The following is a 15,405-nucleotide window of genomic DNA, read 5'->3' as shown; positions in this document are numbered from 1 at the left end:
TGTCTTGCCGACATGAGTGTTTGCTATGGTTATGGTAAGAGTGGTCATCAATTGAAGAATTGCCAACACTTGCGGCCAAGGGGAGAGAAGATAAGCAAACTCCTCCTAACGGTTCAAATTCTGATGCTCGCAAGAAAAACCACTTTTATGCTATTCAATCCCTAGGTGAAAAAGAGAGCTCCACAGATGTGGTGACCGGTATGTTACAAGTCTTTTCTATTGATTTATATGCATTGTTAGATCCCGGTGCCACTTTGTCCTTTGTGACACCTTTGGTAGCCATGAAATTTGAAATACTCCCGGAAGTGTTAATAGAGAATTTTTCGGTTTCTACCCTAGTTGGTGACCCGGTAGTGGCAAAAAGAGTCTATAGGAGTTGTCCTATTTATTTGTCCCATAAAGTTACCTTGGTGGATTTGGTGGAGTTAGACATGTTAGATTTTGATGTAATTTTGGGTATGAATTGGTTTCATGCATGTTATGCCTCTATTGATTGTAGGACTCAGAGAGTAAAGTTTCAATTTCCAAATAAGTCTATTTTAGGGTGGAAGGGGGGAAATTCGATCCATAGAGGTCAATTTGTCTCTTGTTTTAAAGCTAGGAAAATGATCTTCATCTTGTTAGGGTTATGGATGTTGAGTTCGAAACCCCTTCTCTATAGTTGGTTCTGGATGTTTTTCTCGATGATTTGCCAGGTATTCCTCCCGAGAGGGAAATAGACTTTGGCATTAATCTTTTACCGAATACGCAACCTATCTCCATTCCTCCTTATAGAATGGCTCCGGCTGAGTTGAAAGAGTTGAAGGAGCAACTAAAGGATTTGTTAGACACAGGCTTTATTCAACTGAGTATCTCACCATGGGGTGCTCCGGTATTGTTTGTTAGAAAGAAGGATGGGTCTCTTAGAATGTGTATCGACTATCGTCAATTGAACAGAGTGACAATAAAGAATAAGTATCCTCTTCCAAGAATTGATGATTTGTTTGATCAACTTCAATGTTTAACTATTTCTCCAAAATAGATCTTCGTTCAGGTTACCATCAACTAAGGGTGAGAGGGGTTGACATTCCTAAGATGACCTTTAGGACCCGGTATGGCAACTATGAATTTTTGGTTATGTCATATGGGTTGACAAATTCCCCAGTAGCATTTATGGACCTAATGAATAGAGTGTTTAGACACTACTTTGACATGTTTTGTGATCGTGTTTATCGATGATATTTTGATATATTCAAGGAGTGAAAATGATCATATGAACCATTTGAGGATTGTATTACAAGTCCTTAAAGACCACCAATTATATGCGAAGTTTAGTAAGTGTGAGTTTTGGCTAAGGTCTGTAGCCTTCCTTGGTCATATTGTGTCGAGCAACGGTATTGAGGTAGATCCTAAGAAGACGGATGTGGTCAAGGGTTGGCCTAGACCTCTAACTCTTATTGATATTAGAAGCTTTTTGGGTTTGGCCGGTTACTATAGGAGGTTTGTTGATGGTTTCTCCTCCATTGCTTTTCCGTTGACGCCTTTCACTCAAAAGAAAGCTAAGTTTGTGTGGTCGGAGGCATGTGAGAAAAACTTCCAAGAGTTGAAAGATAGACTTACTTCTGCTCTGATGTTGACCTTACCGGAGGGTACCGATGGTTTTGTTGTATATTGTGACGCCTCTAGAGTGGGTTTGGGATGTGTGCTTATGCAACATGGTAAAGTGATTGCCTATGCTTCAAGGCAACTCAAGATCCATGAGAAGAATTATCCAACCCATGGTCTCGAATTAGCTGTGGTAGTATTTGCCTTAAAAATATGGAGACATTATCTATATGAGGTGTATGTGGATGTGTTCACCGATCACAAGAGTCTCCAATATGTGTTTTGCCAAAGAGACTTGAATCTCCGACAAAGAAGGTGGTTAGAACTTTGAAGGATTATGACATGAGTGTCCTTTACCACCACGGCAAAGCCAATGTAGTTGCGGATGCCCTTAGTCGATTGTCCATGGGTATTGTGGCCCATGTAGAGGATGAGAGGAAGGAGTTAGTTCATGATGAACATAGGTTGGCCCAGTTAGGTGTTCAACTAGTGGATTCCACCAAGGGTGGTGTCATGGTCCATAATGGTTCTGAATCATCCTTTGTGATGGACGTAAAGTCTAAGCAAGACCTTGATCCTATATTATTTGAGTTGAAAGAGTTGGTACTCAACAAGTCCGTTGAGGCTTTCTCCCAAGCGGGAGACGGGATGCTTAGGTACCAAGGTCGGATATGTGTTCCGGATGTGGATGGCTTCAGAGAGAAAATTCTAGAAGAAGCTCATGGTTCACAGTATGCTTTTAATTTGGGATCCACAAATATGTACTGTGATCTACGTGAAGTCTATTGATGGAATGGTATGAAGAAGGATATAGCGGGTTTTATAGCCATATGCCCGAATTGTCAACAAGTTAAGGCCGAGCACCAAAGGCTGGGAGGCTTGTCCCAAGATATTGATATCCCCACTTGGAAGTGGGAGGATGTGAATATGGATTTTATTATGGGTTTGCCTCGTTCGAAGGAAACATGATTCTATTTGGGTAATTGTGGATAGAATCACAAAATCCACCTACTTTATTCCCGTCAAAATTTCATTTTTGGTGGAAGACTTTGCCAAGATGTACATCAAGGAGATAGTGAAGTTGCATGGGGTTCCTTTATCTATTATTTCAAATCCGGGTACTCAATTTACTTCACACTTTTTGAAGGCATTCCAAAAGGGGCTTGGCACTAACGACTTCTGACCTTCAAATGGATGGTCAAGCGGAGCACACCATCCAAACCTTAGAGGATATGTTGAGCGAATGTGTTATAAACTTCAAAGGTAATTGGGATGACCATCTACCGTTAGTAGAGTTTGCCTACAACAATAGTTACTACTCTAGTATTGCCATGGCTCCCTTTGATGCCCTATATGGTAGCAGATATAGATCTCCGGTTGGTTGGTTTGAAGTAGGTGAAATTGCTCTGATTGGTCCCAAACTAGTTTATGAGGCCATTGAGAAAGTCCAACTCATTAAAGAGAGGTTAAGGATGGCCCAAAGTGGGCAAAAGTCTCATACCAATGTTAGAAGGATGGATCTAGAATTTGAAGTTAATGATTGGGTCTATTTTAAAATCTCACCTATGAAGTGTGTGATGAGGTTTGGCAAGAAAGGGAAACTTAGTCCCCGGTATGTAGGCCTATATCAAATCTGAAACATGTTGGGAAAGTTGCCTATGAGTTAGACTTGCCAAATGAATTGGTTCCAGTTCACCCGGTATTTCATGATTCTATGCTTAAAAAGTGTATTGGTGAGCCGGTATCCATCATTCCTTTAGAAGGTTTGGGAGTTGATGAGAATCTTTCTTATGAAGAGGTTCCGGTAGAGATCTTAGACCAGCAAGTCAAAAGGTAGAGCAATAAGGAAATAGCTTCTGTGAAGATTTTATGGAGGAATCATTTAGTTGAGGGTGCTACATGGGAGGTCGAGGCCGATATGAAGTCCCGCTATCCTCATCTTTTTCCTTCTACTCTTATCCAAGTTTGAGGTAAGTAGTTCTCCTGAGTTTGATGTTTTGGGAGTCATGTGTGCTATTTGTTCTTCATGATTTTCCTTATGATATGCATGTTCTTGTGAGAATTCATGTTTAGGATAAAATGAGTTTTCATGATTTATATATTCTTCATGTTGTTGTGCATTTTAGTATGATGATTGTATATTTGAGTTCATGAGATGATTTGATGAACATGCTTAGTTATGCTTTTGATGAAATGACATATTGGTTCCATAATGTTGTGTTGATCTTGCTTTTAGTTGGAGAAGGTAGTTCCTTCTATGATTATGTGAAATAATGAGTTTTGTGCATAATGGGTTGTGGATGTAGCTCCTACTTCCTTGTGTTGCATGGATTACGTCTTGAGATGGACTTGATGTTTCCTCCTTTGAATTGTTCACTATTTTAATGTTGCATGTATGATGGGCTGCTAGTCTTGAGTCTTTACTTGCATAAGATGTCTAAGTCGTCATTCGAGGATGTATGTTCCGTAGGGGAAGATAATGTAACACTCTGGAAAATAATAGATTAAACTAGAGCATAAAAGTAAGGGTTAAAAAAAATGACTCCCAGTAGATTAGTAGACCATCTATACTTGAACAGAGGCTATATGAGTCAAGGCCAAAGGGCAAGTTCCAAGGCAAAGGGTCCGAGCCAAAGGCAAAGGCCAAGGGTGGCCCTATCTTAGAGAACACTGCCCCAACTTCATGGCCATCACCACAGCCAGTGGTGTTGTGGAGTTGCCTTGTCCATTGAGGAGTAGCCACCAAGTGGCTTAGCTACTGCCTCAAGGTCCATGAGAGGGACCACGACTCATGGAGCCCCTCGTGAAAATGCCTTGGGTGAGTGAGATTAAGTCCCCAAGTAGCATAGCTACTGCCTGAAGGACCACTGATGAGTCCACAAATTGGACTCATTTGGGGCAATGTTTTAATAAGTCTAGTGTCCTCAAATGCATGTTTTGTCTCAAAAACTAATAAAATACCTTAAGTTTCAGGTATTTAGACTTGGAGACAAAGGAATAGACATAATTGAGCAAAAAGAAACAAAGGAAGCTGAAAGAACGGAAAAATCAAGATATGCGGATCGCCGAAACTATTCGACGTGTTGCCAAATTATCTCACCTTGCCTTTTGTTCCAATGTGCTGAGCCCTGAAGGAAAGGATCAAATTGGTGGTGAAAAGGAGCAGTCGACGTGTCACCTAGTAGTTCCGCAAAGCAGTACTAGGTTGCCTAATGATCCAAAACACGACGATGCTAAAGGCTAACGCAAGGCGGTGATGAACTACACCAAAGGGCAAATCGCTGAGTTGATCGGGGATTCCGACTAATGTCGCAGAGTGATTTGCTGCAACACAAATATATGAAAACTATAAATACTCGTTGAGAGTTGTAGCTTAATATCAGATTTTTAATATAGATTTTTAACATAGACTTTTGAGTTCTAAGTTTGGAGAGGGTTTTGAAGAACTTGAAGATTCAAAGGGTTTCAACTCCAAGAATTTGGACTTGGGTCTTATGGATTCTTCTTTCTTTGCTTGTTTTGAGGCTTAAATCTTCATACCCATTTGAATGCAAACTCATTTTGGTATAAATTTCTATCTATTTTACATGTCTGGCTAAACCCCCAATTCTTAGGGTGTGATTTTGTGAATATGGGTTATATTATCTGTTAGGTCTTGCTTGTTGATGGTTTATTTTTTGTGTAAATGTGATTTCGTTTAGTAGTTGTGGTGGAACTTAATGAAATTTTAGTTGCAAATATGATTTCACCTTTGTGTTTTTTACTTGCTCGAGAGAGAGGTCGTAAAACTAAGACTACTAAATTGATGGTTGGTGGGATTGGGTCGACCTGAGGTTCATCTCGAGAGAGTGAACCCTAGTCCTTCTCCCACACACTCAGTTCGAGAGAGTGAGTGGGCTAAGGCGGAGGCTGTTCTTCATGTGGCAAGTGGGTGTCCGAGAGGAATCCATTTGATTCGGGGTAAGTTTCTCGAGAGAGAATTTACCCCACTATAGTCTAGTCTAGTCACAAATATTCAACGAATTTATTATCAAAAGCATGTACCCAATAGTTAGAGTATCCCGTATTACTATCACATCCCAAGAATCCCATCTCCTTGATTAGTACTCTTTGCATTTTTGCTGTTTTTGTTTATTTGTCACAAAGCCCCATTGATAGTTGACCCTGCGTCACCCCTTAGATTTAACATGTTTACATTCGATAATGTTTTTAACTATGACTAATTACAACTTAATTTTATTTTTCTATTAATTCTCAAGCCCAATCCCTTGGGATTCGACCCCAACCCTTGGTTGAGTTACTTTACTATTGTACGATCGTAGACAATTGCATTGGAAGTTGTGTCTTGATTAAGCAAACATCAACCACGAGAGGGACCACAACTTGTGATCTTGACTACAGCTCGTGGTCTTGACCACGACTCGTGATCTTGACCACGGCTTATGGAGTCCCCCGTGGGAATTCCTTGGGCTTGTGAGCTTGTGGCACCAAGTGCCTCGCTATTGCCCCAACTTCATGAGTGGGACCACGGATCGTGGTGCTCACCATAGCTTGTGAAGGTGTCTCGTGACACCTGGGGGTGGTCACTTAATGAAGGATAGTTAAGTCTGTTCCTTTTTTAGTCCAATTAAAGTGGAGTCGTTTTGGGTATTTTTAGGGGTACTATATAAGTTGTTTTTAGGTCAAATTTCCCTAAACTAAGTCATTTTTCACAAACACACAAATCAAATCAAAAGTTCATCTTTCTCACAATATTTCTCTCTCTATAACCCAAAGAAGAAGAAGAGAAGAAATGGAGCTACGATTTAAAAGAAATCAAAGCTTCTTCCTCAATTTATTTAAAGAATCATCCTAAGGTATGGTGGCTTTTCATCTATGGTTAGCTTTCACTGATAGAGTCCCTTCAAAACTTTATTTCAAAGCTTTCAATTTCCTCAAAAACCTAGGGTTTAACTCTAAGTCATGGGTTCCTTTCTGAAACATTTTCAATGACTGATTTATGTTGGGGTATGATTGAATTGATGATTTATGATGAAATCTCCCCAAGAACCCATGAATTCCCCATATTACTAAATTGTGACTTCATGATGTGGGTTGATTGATTATAGTAGCATGTGAATAGATTATGTCTATATTTATTGAGTTTATTGAATCATGATATTCTCCATATCTAATGTAGTAAATCTAGATGTTTGGGTTGAATGTGATTCATTGTATTTGAAGGGTAAATTATGAGGGTTCGTACATGTTGATGAAAATTGTGTATGAGCTTATGATTCACTTAGAAAGTGAAGATTCTATGACTATGGTGTAATTGTGGTATTGTTGAAAGATCATTCTCCCTATACCCTTACACATGACTATGCATGTAATGTCCATGATTATGATAATATTGTTATGTTGATTGAAAGGTGATTCTCATGAAAAAACGTGATCATAATGTGAAAGTTTTCTCACATATTAATGATGATTCTAAGGTTGAAAGTCCATTCTCACCTATTTGAAACTGTGAGCTATTTTATGGGTTGTGTTGAATAAAGGGTAAGATACTCCTTCATGCATGTAAATTCAATTCAAGACTAAACATGAAATTTTGGGAAATAATGCTTAGCACTGAGTGGATATGGAATATGAGGTAGAGGACCCGCCATTAATTCAAAAGGCCGGGTCATCTAAAGTAGCCTTATGAGATGGAAGCTCCCCCGTCAATTCAATAGGTTTGGGGTTTCTAAAAGCAATCTCCCTTTCCCGTAACTATGTGCCCACATAGGTCTTTAGCTAGTGGATCCACCTAAAAGCTAATACATTTAGTTCTAGATTAGGAAAGTAGGTCATCTCTTTTTAGTGTGGGACATGACACCGGATTCCATGTAGATCACATGCTCTATGTCAGTTAAGGTTATTTTTCCTACATTACAAGATTATGAATTATGACGAGAACATGAACATGAACTATGCTTATGACTTCTCAAGGAGTTCTACTTAGTGTGAGTGGGGGTATGGAACTTCACTTATGTATTGCACATGTAGGCTTTGGAAAGGGGTTATGGTGTGGTTTTCTTATGCTATGAAGATATATGAATTTATGCATGTATGAAATGGATTGTGGCTATGAGACTTTCTTTGTCACAATTCAATGAACATGAATATTTCCGTGTTTATGAGTATTGGCTATGGATGAGGTCAACGTATGATATGTATGATTATGGTGGCCCAAAAGTGATACTTAGTATTAGATAGGATTATGGGATCTTGCCTATGCATTGCACAAGTATAGCTTAGGGCTGCTTATGAATTGGTTTGACTTATGTATTTACACTAATGTGCAGGATGACTCTTAAAGTAGAGAATATGTATGGTTTCGACTAAATTGTCCCTTTTTGCATGTTTTAAGGAATTTTATGCATGGCTTCCATACTTTGTGCAATTTTGTGCTAACCCATATTTTCTACATTTTACTATAAGTGTAGGTCCCGGTTGTTGAGGTGTGCTTCTTTCTTGATCAAAGCTTGGATCAACTATTCTCCATGCTTTTGGTGAGTCCTCCTGTTTCGAGGACGAGAGTTATTCATTTCTAGTTTCTTCTTACTTTATCTTTGAGACTATGTTGTAAAGGGCTGTGACCCTTATTGATATTTGATTGTATTACATAGTTTAATGAGACAATGCCTGGACTTCCATTTGATTTTATGAAAAGACTTCGATTGTAAAGAGTTTTAACTCCGATCATTTCTATTACTTATGTTTATGATATGCTAAGGGCTTGTATGAGACCCCTTCGAGGTCAAGTTCATTGTGTTACATCAAGAGGTACCCCTGGACCGTGGCAAAAGCCTTGCTAAAGTGTCACAAAAAGAGCTGGAGAAAAGCAAACTAATCTAAAAAATGGTGTAACCTCTACGCAAAACACCTCCTCCATTTCCCCAACGCCTCAAGAAGAAGAGCGAGGATGAGAAGTTCAAGAAGTTTTTATCGATGTTCAAGACATTATCGATTAATCTCCCTCTAGTGGAGGCATTGTTTCAGATGCCAGGTTATGCATGTTTATGAAGGAGATAGTCACAAAAAAAAGAAGCTTGAACTTTGAGACAATCGAAGTTTCTCATTGTTGTAGCATAATTATGACTAATGAGATGATAAAACAGAAAGAATATCCCAGAGCTTTCACCATCCCTTGCACCATCGGCATGCTCCAATTTGCCAAGGCCCTATGTTATTTAGGAGCAAGCATCAACCTAATGCCATACACAATCTACAAATAACTTGGGTTGGGTGAACCAAAATCCACAACAATGAGACTCTTGATGACAGACCAATCAATTAAACACCTTGTGGGGATACTTTAAGACATCTTGGTAAAGGTTGACCAATTCATTTTCCCAGCTGATTTTGTCATTCTTGATTGCGAGATCAATGCTGAAATTTCTATTATTATGGGAAGACCATTCTTGGAAACCGGAAGAGCGTTGGTGGATGTTGAAAGTGGGGAATTGAAGTTTCGGGTGAATAAAGATGAAGTAACCCTTAATGTGTGTAAGTCAATGAAGCAGCCAAGCGATATTCGCATGGTCTCTACTATTGATGTTATTGATGAGACGGTGGCTAGTGTGATCCATTTGATGTGTATGAGTGAACCAATTGAGAAGGTGATTGCAAACTATAATGAGTTCGATGTTCAAGGCTACGAAGAGGTAGTAGCTGCTCTCTCGGGTTTGAGGGAATATTCAAAACCTCCATCGAAGCTGGACATTGATCTAAAAAATCAAGAGAGTCCTCCCGTAAAGTCATCAATGGAGGAACCACCGAAGCTTGAGTTGAAAGTGCTTCATTCCCATCTCCGATATGCTTTCTTGGGGACAAACAACACCTTACCTGTAATCATTGCAACTGATTTTCTTGAATGTCAAGTAAAATTACTTTTTAAGGTGTTAATAAGACATATCAAAGCTATAGGATGGACTATCGCTGACATAATGTGCATTCCTCCCAGCATTTGCACTCACAAGATCCAGTTGCATAGTGAATGTAAACTGAGTGTTGAACATCAACAGAGATTGAACCCACCGATGCAAGAGGTGGTAAAAAAGGAGATAATAAAGTGGTTGGATGCAAGTGTGACCAACCCTATTGCGGATACCAAGTGGGTAAGTATGGTACGATGTGTACAAAAAAAATGAGGCATCACGGTAGTCCCAAATGAAAAGGGGGATCTCGTGTCTATTAAACCGGTAACCAGATGGCGAGTATGCATGGATTACCGAAAGTTAAACTCATGAAATGAAAACGATCACTTTCCCACACCTTTCATGGATCAAATGCTTGATCGACTTTCAAAAAAGGGATGGTATTGTTTTTTGGATGGGTACTCTGGTTATAATCAAATCTCTATTGCTCCGGAAGACCAAGAGAAAACTACCTTCACCTGCCCATATGGAACTTTTGCTTTCAAACGAATGTCGTTCAGGTTATGTAATTCTCCAGCAACGTTTCAACGTTGCATGCTATCTATATTCGCTGACATGGTGGAATATTCAATAGAAGTCTTCATGGATGACTTCTTGGCCATGGGAGATACTTTTGAATCATGTTTAGCACACTTGGGACAAGTCCTTCAAAGATGTGTTGAGACAAATTTGGTCCCAAATTGGGAAAAATGCCATTTCATGGTTAGGGAAGGTATAATTCTTGTCACAAAGTGTCACAAAAAGGGCTGGAGGTTGATAAAGTAAATATTGAAGTGATTGAGAAGTTACCACCACCAATTTCGGTGAAAGGTATTCATAGTTTCTTGGGGCATGCCGGCTTCTACCGGAGGTTCATCAAAGACTTCTCAAAAATTACACACCCTCTATGCAAACTTTTGGAGAAGGAGGTGAAATTCAACTTTGATGATGCGTGTATGGTGGCCTTCAAGTGTTTGAAAGAAAAAATGATCTCCACTCCGATTATCATTAGTCTCGATTTGTCAGAACCCTTTGAAGTGATGTGTGATGCAAGTGCTACGACATTAGGTGTTGCGCTGGGGAAAAAATACAACAAACTATTTCACCCCATTTACTACGCAAGAAAAACACTGAATGGTGCTCAACATAACTATACAGTTACATAACAAGAATTACTTGCGGTGGTATATGCGTTTGAGAAATTTCGGGCATACTTTCTAGGAACTAAAGTGGTTGTTCACACTGATCATGCTGCTCTGTGTTATTTGATGGCAAAGAAGGATGCCAAGCTAAGGTTGATAAGGTGGGTGCTATTATTGCAAGAATTTAACTTTGAAGTCAAAGATACAAGAGGTTGTGAAAATCAGGTGGCTGACCACTTATCAAGATTAGAAAGCAAGGAAAATGATGAGCTAGAGGTAGACATAAATGATGCCTTTCCCAATGAACAAGTATTCACGGTGACTCTACAACAAACTTCTTGGTATGCTGATTTTGCTAACTATGTAGTGTGTGGGCTGATACCAGAAGAACTGAACTTCAATTAACAAATGAGGTTTTTGTTCGATGTCAAGAAATACTTTTGGGATGAACAATACTTGTTCAGAGAGTGTGCAGACCATATCATTCAGATATGTGTACTAAAAGAGGAATTCAATGGAATTCTCCATGCTTGTCATTCTTCACTGGTTGGGGGTCATCATGGTGGAGTGCGTACAACTGCCAAAATCCTCCAAAGTGGTTACTACTGGCCATCCCTTTACAAATATGCCCTTGAATTTGTTAAGAAGTGTACACAATGTCAAAGACAAGGTGGAGTATCCAGGAGACATGAACTTCCTCTAAAACCTATTTTGGAAGTTGAGCTATTTGATGTTTGGGGAATAAATTTGATGGTTCCATTTGTGAGTTTGTTTGGTAATAAGTACAATTTGGTGGCAATAGATTATGTTTCTAAATGGGTAGAAGTCGTGGCACTACCAAACAATGAATGGAGAAGCGTTGTTCAATTATTGAACACTATATCTTTGCTAGGTTCGGTACTCCTAGGGTTATTATTAGTGATGGCCGATCCCATTTTTGCAATAGGATGTTTGCATCCGCATTGAGAAAATATGGGGTGAGGCATAAAGTAGCAACACCATATCATCCTCAAACGAGTGGCCAAGTAGAAGTTTCAAATCTGGAGATCAAGAATATCTTGGCTAAGACAGTAAATGCAAATAGGACTGATTGGTCTCGAAAGTTAGATGATGCTCTGTGGGCATGTCACACCACCTATAAGACCCTAATCGATATGTCTCCATATTAACTAGTCTTTGGGAAATCTTTCCATTTAGCGATTGAATTAGAACACAAAGCATTGTGGGATTTGAAGGCTCTGAATGTAGACTAGGCTAAGAGTTCAAAAGGGAGAGTAGATTAGCTCAAAGAATTGGAGGAAGTCAGGTTTAGAACCTATGAAAGTTCAGCACCTTACAAAGAAAAGATGAAGAAGTGGCATCATTCTAGAATCCTTTAGAGGGAATTCCGAGTTGGAGATTGGGTGTTGCTGTACAATTCTCGACTAAGACTCTTTCTAAGAAAGCTAAAGTCCAAATAGTCAGGCCCATTTAGAGTGACTCGGGTGTTCACTAATGGATCAATTGAAGTCGAAGGTAAACAAGACCCTACCTTAAAAGTGAATTGGCAACGCTTGAAACTATACCTTGGAGAGTGCCACGAAATTTCTCTGATTGAAGTGGTGTATCTGGAAGATGCTTGAGAGCATTTCACCATCGAGCCACGATATTAAATAAGGCAGTTATTGGGAGGCAACCCATGTGCTAGTATTTGAATAATGTGTGCTGAATGTGCAGGTGTAGGTAATTTTGTGAGGTAAGACTCCATCGGTGAGTCATCGAGTTTGTTCGGCGCTTATGAAGTTGTTCGCCTTTCTGGCGTTTACAATGGGCTGAGACACTGGAACATTAGTTAGAATTCTCGCACCACTCGGCAACCCGTCGAGGTGATTGGGTGACCTGACTTTCACCAGCTTTTTGCAATAGCTCTGATAGTTCAGCCTATTGGATCATGCAGTGAGGTTTCAATTCCTTTAGGTGATGCGCCGATGTATTCGGCGAACCCTCATGTTCGCCTTTTTTCCTCTTCACGGACTGATTGCACACTGGAAACTTTGGCGAGCTCCACACTATTGGGCAACTCGCCAAGAAGTTTGGCGACTCCAACAAGTTTTGGCCAACTGGGCACCTAGTGAAGATTTCTTATCACCCTACTCTATGTGTTTAAGTGCCAGTAATTTACCTTTCTTTTTGTTATTCGTTGTTCTCTACTCACATTGGGTACAATGTCAGATGCTTTTGGTGGGGGTGGTAGGTGTTTGATCATCGAGTCATGTGTTCCTTCGAAAGTTATTTGAGTATCGATTATTATAAATACAAATAACTTGAATAGTGCTCTTAATCGAACAAAAATGAATGTGCGGCTATGATGAGTCCAAATGAAGTTGCATAGATAATATGTGGATTTTTTGCATCTCGTTGTGACTAACCTATTATCGAATGGAGTCTCTTGTGATGAATATTGCACACTAGCGAAAGTGTGGAGTCTCGTTTGATATTGGTGCCAATGACTTGTGTGATGATCTTACTTTGAACCTTGTGTGATGACACCTAGAATTTTCCCTATTGGTCCGGTTTCCTAAATGATGCAAGCACTTGAAATGATCTTAGGCAACAATTTTGAAGGGTGAAACAATTTGACAATATACCTCTTTTGTAGCCAACCTTGTGAGACGTGTGAACCTTGTTTAAACCCCATTTAAGCCTTATCCTTTTCTTAGAAGAAACTTGATCAATTGTGACCCCTCTTTATCCATTCACCCATAATCATCATGAAGTTTGTTTTGATTGAATAGCCAACTTAGGCCAAAATCCTAAGTTGGGGGTGTGGTGAAAAGAGAAGGTAAATCAAGAAGTGTGAAAAAAACCCCTTCCAGCAATTGTCTTGAAAAAGATGGAACCCCTCCATATAAAAAAGAAAAGAAAAGAAGAAAGCAAAGAAAAGGAATGAAAAAGTTGTGAAAGTTGCGAAATAAATGGGGTATCCGGTATTCCATTGGAAATTGAATAATGGGGTGAATTTTGAGCATGAGTAAAAATTCTGAAGAAAAGGAAGAAAAGTGTTCTTCATACCACATTTCATGAGGATAGCAACCATTAAGCCTAAATGACCATACCTTTACACTCAGCCCAGTTACAAGACTTGAAAAGACCATTTTGATCTTGAGTGAGCTGAAAAGAATGTTGATTGGAAAATAAGGGAAAACCTATGGGTGAAGTCATGCATGTGTTCATCTTTGTGAGTGTAAGAGTTGTATGTAATTCCAGAACTATAAATTGTTGAAGAATTGTGTGTGAATATGGAATAATATTTATAGTGAGGGCATTTGAGTACCTTTGCGGAGCTTGAACTTGCATTTGAAGCAAGTATTGTGAACTTGAGAATCTTTGATAATGGTGAGTCACAACTTGAATCTTTAAGTGCACAATTGATCCTTGCATGAGTAAGTTGAGTCTTGTTGTGTGCATTCATGATTGAGTCTTTTGTAGCACTGTTTGAGACATCCTTTTTGAGCTGCTGAACTTGAGTTTTACTTAAGGACAAGCAAAGTTTAAGTTGGGGGTGTTGATGAGTCCGAGATTTGAACTCATTTAGGGCCTTGTTTATAGAGATTTAATGTCCCCAAATGCTCAAATTGTGACAATAACTGAAGTTAAATCCTTGATTTTTAGGTACATGGGTTGAGGAACAAAGCTAGAACATTAATAGGCAAGAAGGACAACACAAGCTGAAAAAGAGAGAAGAAAAACAAGCCTGATGATCGCCGAAAGAACTCAGCGGATTGCCGAGAGAACTCAGCGGATCACCGAGAGAACTCGGCAGATTGCTAAGTTACTCCTGGATCACCTAAATTTAAAAAACACTTAGCCTGAAATAGGAAGTACTTTGGCGAACTGTATTTCCTATCGGTGATTCCCCGACTGCATCAGCGAAGGATGACTATGTCACTAAAAGTACTGATGGAGATCTAGGTAAATTCAAATTGACGAGCTAAAATACTAAAGGGCATATCATGGAATAGAATGGTGATCACAATCTGGATCGCCTAAAATTACAGTGGTTGGACGAGGAAATCGTGAAGAACAAAGGCAAGAAGAAAGGATGATCGGCGAGTCGCTGAATGGTCGGCGAAGCCCGACTTTCCTCACCGATCGACCCCAAAAAGCTACACCTCATATTAGTATAAATTGATTTTTGGAGGAGAGAGAAAGCATTCAAAAATTATGAGGAACAAGAGATAGAAAACAAAACCATAGCTTTTGTTGATTTCAAGTAATTTTAGCAAGGTTTTTCAATTGGGTTTTGTAATACAAAAGATATTATTTACTTTTGACCTTCGAATTACATTTACCCAGCTATGGATAATTCGGCAAGTATCGAATTTCGTCTTTTTACTATAATTGGCTAAAACTCCAACATTGGGGTTTGACAATGTGACCAATTGTTGCGTTTGACTTAATGGGCGTTATTAATTAGTGACTTTTAGTGTTAATTTTAAGTGGGTCTGAGTTATTAGTGTGGTTTTAACTCCAATATTGCATGTTTAATGTAATATACTTTAGATTTTTATGCTTTCTCGAGAGAGAAGTATAGAGCTAAGGTATTAATTTGGCATCCATAGCTAGTGGTTCTTGATGGTTTCAGCTTGAGAAAGTGAAACTTGAGATTCATTCTTTTTATCTAGCTCGAAAGAGTAGATTTGATGAGATTTTGGGCTAGTCTTCTTATGGATAGCATTGAGGTTTGAGAGAACTCA

General features: G+C 39.2%; 1 pseudogene; it reads left to right on the top strand.

The window, feature by feature from the left end:
• The first annotated feature begins 2,382 nt into the window (after positions 1 to 2,382).
• The window catches only part of LOC125842822 (uncharacterized), a 36,321-nt pseudogene continuing 23,298 nt past the window's right edge, over positions 2,383 to 15,405 (top strand).

The sequence above is a fragment of the Solanum stenotomum genome, chromosome 10, assembly GCF_019186545.1.
Source record: "Solanum stenotomum isolate F172 chromosome 10, ASM1918654v1, whole genome shotgun sequence".
NCBI classification, from domain to species: domain Eukaryota; kingdom Viridiplantae; phylum Streptophyta; class Magnoliopsida; order Solanales; family Solanaceae; genus Solanum; species Solanum stenotomum.
This window is presented reverse-complemented; position numbering and strand designations above follow the sequence as displayed.